Source organism: Aquarana catesbeiana, linkage group LG02 (assembly GCF_042186555.1).
Source record: "Aquarana catesbeiana isolate 2022-GZ linkage group LG02, ASM4218655v1, whole genome shotgun sequence".
NCBI lineage: Eukaryota > Metazoa > Chordata > Amphibia > Anura > Ranidae > Aquarana > Aquarana catesbeiana.
In genome coordinates, this window is record NC_133325.1 from 14334762 (window position 1) to 14341667 (window position 6906).

The following is a 6906-nucleotide window of genomic DNA, read 5'->3' on the forward strand; positions in this document are numbered from 1 at the left end:
ACCTTCAAAGGCGGCACACCAGCAATGCCCAAAGGCAACCCACACAAAGTTCCATTCTCTAGCTTTCTTATGAAGGGGTCGATTGCAAATACATATAACAGGGGGCTCAGAGGACATCCCTGGAGCACACCAGAGCCAACCTCAAAAGGCCGTCCAACCATTAACCAGTGGGAAGCTCTCAGCCCCTCTATATAATGTCTTTAGCCAATCTATAAACCTCCCCCACAGGCCGTATCTAGTACCAAGTAGCAAATACAGGTACTCGTGATTGACTCTATCAAAAGCCTTCGCCTGATCCAATGCCAGCAAGTACTTTCTCCATCCAGCAGCCCTGCATCGTTCCAAAGCCTCCCGGACAGCTAAAACCGCTGAAAAGGTACTTCTACCTTGGACCGAGCAGTGCTGATGACTGGACAACAAATCGCCTGCCACTGACGACAAGCGCCAAAAAAGAATCTTCACCAGGATCTTTCTATCAACATTGAGAAGACTGATGGGGCGCCAGTTCTCAGTCATTGAGGGGTCTTTACCTTTTGACAGAAGAATCACAGCGGATTGCCTCATGGAGGGAGGGAGCGAACCCTCTTCTAGCCACTTCAGCCCCGGACCATTATGCTGCCTAAGGACCAGAGGTCTTTTTCCAATTTGGCACTGCGTCGCTTTAACTGCTAATTGCGCGGTCATGCAATGCTGTACCCAAACAAAATTTGCGTCCTTTTCTTCCCACAAAGAGAGCTTTCTTTTGATGGTATTTGATCACCTCTGCGGTTTTTATTTTTTGCGCTATAAACGGAAAAAGACCGAAATTTTGAAAAAAAATATTTTCTACTTTTTGTTATAAAAAAAACCCAATAAACTCAATTTTAGTCATACATTTAGGCCAAAATGTATTCGGCCACATGTCTTTGGTAAAAAAAATGTCAATAAGTGTATATTTATCGGTTTGCGCAAAAGTTATAGCGTCTACAAACTAGGGTACATTTTCTGGAATTTACACAGCCTTTAATTTATGACTGCCTATGTCATTTCTTGAGGTGCTAAAATGGCAGGGCAGTACAAACCCCCACCAAATGACCCCATTTTGGAAAGTAGACACCCCAAGGAAATTGCTGAGAGGCATGTTGAACCCATTGATTATTTATTTTTTTTGTCCCAAGTGATTGAATAATGACAAAAAAAAAAAAATATTTACAAAAAGTTGTCACTAAATGATATATTGCTCACACAGGCCATGGGCCTATGTGGAATTGCACCCCAAAATACATTCAGCTGCTTCTCCTGAGTACGGGGATACCACATGTGTGGGACTTTTTGAGAGCCTAGCCGCGTACGGGACCCCGAAAACCAATCACTGCCTTCAGGATTTCTAAGGGCGTAAATTTTTTATTTCACTCTTCACTACCTATCACAGTTTTGAAGGCCATAAAATGCCCAGATGGCACAAACCCCCCCAAATGACCCCATTTTGGAAAGTAGACACCCCAAGCTATTTGCTGAGAGGCATGTCGAGTCCATGGAATATTTTATATTTTGACGCAAGTTGCGGGAAAGTGACACATTTTTTTTTTTTGCACAAAGTTGTCACTAAATGATATATTGCTCACACAGGCCATGGGCATATGTGGAATTGCACCCCAAAATACATTTAGCTGCTTCTCCTGAGTATGGGGATACCACATGTGTGGGACTTTTTGGGAGCCTAGCCGCGTACGGGGCCCCGAAAACCAATCACCTCCTTCAGGTTTCGGAGGCCATGGAATACCCAGGTGGCACAAAACCCCCCAAATGACCCCATTTTGGAAAGTAGACACCCCAAGCTATTTGCTGAGAGGCATGGTGAGTATTTTGCAGATCTCATTTGTTTTTGAAAATGAAGAAAGACAAGAAAAAACATTTTTTTTTTCTTTTTTCAATTTTCAAAACTTTGTGACAAAAAGTGAGGTCTGCAAAATACTCACTATACCTCTCAGCAAATAGCTTGGGGTGTCTACTTTCCAAAATGGGGTCATTTGGGGGGGTTTGTGCCACCTGGGCATTCCATGGCCTCCGAAACTGTGATAGGCAGTGAAGAGTGAAATCAAAAATTTACGGCCTTAGAAATCCTGAAGGCGGTGCTTGGTTTTCCGGGTCCCGTACGCGGCTAGGCTCCCAAAAAGTCTCACACATGTGGTATCCCCGTACTCAGGAGAAGCAGCAGAATGTATTTTGGGGTGTAATTTCACATATTCCCATGGCATGTTTGAGCAATATATCATTTAGTGACAACTTTGTGCAAAAAAAAAAAAATTTGTCTCTTTCCCGCAACTTGTGTCACAATATAAAATATTCCATGGACTTGACATGCCTCTCAGCAAATAGCTTGGGGTGTCTACTTTCCAAAATGGGGTCATTTGGGGGGGTTTTGAACTGTCCTGGCATTTTATGCACAACATTTAGAAGCTTATGTCACACATCACCCACTCTTCTAACCACTTGAAGACAAAGCCCTTTCTGAGACTTTTTGTTTACATGAAAAATTTTTTTTTTTTTTTTGCAAGAAAATTACTTTGAACCCCCAAACATTATATATTTTTTTAAAGCAAATGCCCTACAGATTAAAATGGTGGGTGTATCATTTTTTTTTTTTTTTCACACAGTATTTGCGCAGCGATTTTTCAAACGCATTTTTTTGGGGAAAAAACACACTTTTTAAAATTTTAATGCACTAAAACACACTATATTGCCCAAATGTTTGATGAAATTAAAAAGATGATCTTAGGCCGAGTACATGGATACCAAACATGACATGCTTTACAATTGCGCACAAACGTGCAGTGGCAACAAAATAAATACATTTTTAAAAGCCTTTAAAAGCCTTTACAGGTTACCACTTTAGATTTACAGAGGAGGTCTACTGCTAAAATTACTGCCCTGGATCTGACGTTCGCGGTGATACCTCACATGCATGGGGCAATTGCTGTTTACGTTTGACGACAGACCGTCGCTTGCGTTTGCCTTAGCGCGAGAGCAGGGGGGACAGGGGTGCTTTTTTTTTTTTCTTTATTATTTTTTTTTTTAATCCTATTTTTAAACTGTTCCTTTCATTTTTTTTTTTAAATCATTTTTATTGTTATCTCAGGGAATGTAAATGTCCCCTATGATAGCAATAGGTAGTGACAGGTACTCTTTTTTGAAAAAATTGGGGTCTATTAGACCCTAGATCCCTCCTCTGCCCTCAAAGCATCTGACCACACCAAGATCGGTGTGATAAAATGCTTCCCCAATTTCCCAATGGCGCTGTTTACATCCGGCGAAATCTAAGTCATGAAATGCTCGTAGCTTCCGGTTTCTTAGGCCATAGAGATGTTTGGAGCCACTCTGGTCTCTGATCAGCTCTATGGTCAGCTGGCTGAATCTCCGGCTGCATTCTCAGGTTCCCTGTTGAGACAGGAGAGCCAGAGAAAAACACGGAAGATGGTGGGGGGGGGGGCATTCCCTCCCACGGCTTGTAAAAGCAGTCTAGAGGCTAATTAGCCACTAGGATTGCTTTTATATGAAAGCCGACCGCTGGCTGAAAAGAATGATACCAAGATGATACCTAAACCTGCAGGCATCATTCTGGTATAACCACTCAAAGTCGTGAATGGCGTACCTGAAGACAAAAAATGGTTAACAATAAAGCACAGTAAACGGTAAAGTATAAAAAATTGCATACCTGAAAAACAAACATGATAAAACATAATAACAATAAAACATTGCAGAATAGAATACAGTAAAAAAGAGCAGAACAAGAGAGAGAGAATAGAGAGAGAGAGAACAATAAAACGACAACTATTTTTTTTATTTTATATATATATAAATTTTTTTTTTACACTTTTTTTGTAACTAACTTTTATAACTGTAACCGGTTCCAGGTTCGGGTCTCTCAAAATGCGATGGCATCTTGGGAGACCCTGTGAAAGTGTGCCTAGTCTGTGCAATGCTGTACCCTACGCTAATACTCAACTAGTGAATGGTAGCGTTCAAAACATTCACCAATGCGAAGACCAGGATTGTCAGGACAGAAGAGACAATAATAGCGGGTGTCACGCCTATATCCGCGCTTGCTGCAGACACAACATCTTTTTTGGGGGGGTTCGTTGGGTAGGGGTACTCGGGAGGACATAAAGAAAATGCCTCTCATGCAGCCGACTGCATTTGGTTGGGGATGTGAATGGGGGAAGTACGGGCGCTGCAGAAGTGGTGGGTTCCCAATTAGGATTGGCGAATGCAGCAGGAAGGGCATTATGGGCACGACGGGCCTGTGTTTGTCTTCTTGGTGGCAGCGGGACACTACTTGTGCTTGCCACCTCACCAGCTTGAACTGCATTTATGGGACTCGCCACGTCACCAAGTGTTACTGCAGTGCTGGTTTGACTACGACCGGGGTGTACTAGGCCACTGGCGCTTGCCAGTTCCCCAAAATGCTACCAAAAAAACTGTTAGCGATCGCAGGGATCAGGCCTGACTCTGCGAACGCTGCAGTTATGCGTTTAGTGTTTTGTAAGTGTCAGTGATCGATCGATACTGCACTTGGGTGGGCTGGGCTGGGCCAGGCGGAGGGGCAAAACGCAGGTGCTAGCAGGTATCTGAGCTGATCCCGCTAACACTGCGTTTTTGGGAACCCTAAACTGCTGGGGACGCTAGGATAGATCTGATCGGATCAGATATTGATCTGATCAGATACTATACCACTAAGGGAGCTGTACGGTGCGTGCGTGGGTGTTAGCGGTACTGGCGCTAACCTGACGCTGCCTGGGGCTGGTGCTTGCCAGTTCACCAAAATGCTACCAAAAAAACTGTTAGCGATCGCAGGGATCAGGCCTGACTCTGCGAACGCTGCAGTTATGTGTCTAGTGTTTTGTAAGTGACAGTGATCGATCGATACTGCACTTGGGCTGGGCCGGGCGGAGGGGCAAAATGCAGGTGCTAGCAGGTATCTGGGCTGATCCCGCTAACACTGCGTTTTTGGGAACCCTAAACTGCTGGGGACACTAGTATAGATCTGATCGGATCAGATATTGATCCGTACAGATACTATACCACTAAGGGAGGTGTATGCTGCGTGCGTGGGTGTTAGCGGTACTGGCGCTAAGCTGACGCTGCCTGGGGCAACGCATATCACCGCCGGGCGATCAGGGGGCTAAACCTTTATTCGGTAATAAACGGCGGGTGCACTGACACTATAAAAAATAAACTAACCAGCGTCACCCGTAACGGTTATATGGTGATCAGTGGTGAAAGGGTTAACTAGGGGGCAATCAAGGGGTTAACATTTATTAGATAGTATATGGGGGTCCCTGTCGCTATAAAACGCTGACAGCGAACTTAAATATTTACCTCCCTAACTAGCGTCACCAGTGACACTAATACAGCGATCAGAAAAATGATCGCTTAGTGACACTGGTGACAGGGGGTGATCAAGGGGTTAAAACTTTATTAGGGGGGGTTAGTGGGGTACCCTAGACCTAAAGGGGGCTAACCCTAACTGGCGGCGATCGCGAGGGGAGGGCCACGAACGGATGGCTTCCCCCTCACCTCCGATCGCCGGGGGACAAAAGAGGACCGCCTTGGGCACCGGGGGGGGTCCGATCGGACCCCCCACCCGCGGGAGGCAGATCACGTAGATCTACGTGATTTTGCCTGCCCATGCCGCCTTGCCGACGTATATCGGCGTGAGGCGGTCCTTAAGTGGCTAGACAGCTGTTATAAACCTCTGCAAAAAAGGGAGCCAGAATGGACTTAAAACACTTGTAGAATTCAGCTGTCAACCCATCTGGCCCAGGCGATTTTTTGGTAGCCAGCTTCTCTATAGCATGAACTACCTCATCCACTGAAATTGGTCAAGTCAAGTCCATCAAAGGCATCGTACCATTTCCCAATCCTGGAGTAGAATCCAGAAAGCTTTCTATCCTGTCCCGACAAAGGTCCTTTCTTCCCAGAAGGTCTGCGTAATATGACCTGAAGATCTCCAGGATCCCTGATCTGGACTTCACCAGGGAACCCATACTATCACTCAGGCCTGTGTCTTAACTGCTATGCCTTGCTTACAGTTCTGGTAAGGCTCAGGCGAGTGATATTTTCCATAATCCCTCTCTAGAACCAAGGAGGCATGCCGGTCGTATTGACACTTCCTAAGAAGAAACTTCACCTCAGAGATCTCCCCTGGATCTCCTCTATACGAGACAAGACGATCAAGCTTCCTCCACAAATGCTGGTAGACAATGTACATACCAAGCTGCTTCTTCTTACTTATGGCCTTGAAAAGTCCAATTGTCCTTTGTTTCACAAGTTCCCACCACTCTGACTTACTGCTGCAAAAGTCCAGAATAGAAACCTGTGCCTGAAAAAAATCCTCCAAAGGATTGTCTTACCTCTACATCTTCCAGGAGAGCCGAATTCAGTTTCCAGGTACCCCTTCCCCTGGGTGGAGTGTCCGAGGCATTCAGAGTCACAGACAGCATACAGTGGTCAGAGAACTCCACCGCCCTCAACTCAGGAGCCGAGAAAGCAGAGTTCTCCTTTAAAAAAAACCTATCTATCCTACTCTGACTATTCCCTCTCTGAAATGTGAATCCCGTGCTGCCAGGGCAGTGCTTAATATGCACATCTACCAGCAGTGGCGGGACAAGGTATTCCGGTGACCAGGCCGAAGATGCCAAAATGCACCCAAAAACGTATGTAATGGTTGCAGAGTGCACCAGTATTACTATTTACATCTGTGGTTGGTCATCTCAATGATCACAAAGCACACAGCCAATTAGATTGCTTTGATGATGGCTTGGTTCGCAGCCAATAAATGAGTAACCTGGCTGCCCAGGGGTTATTTCTGAAGATTGTAAATGGTGCTCTAGAACTAGGTGACGCTGATCTTGGTCCTGCTGGAAA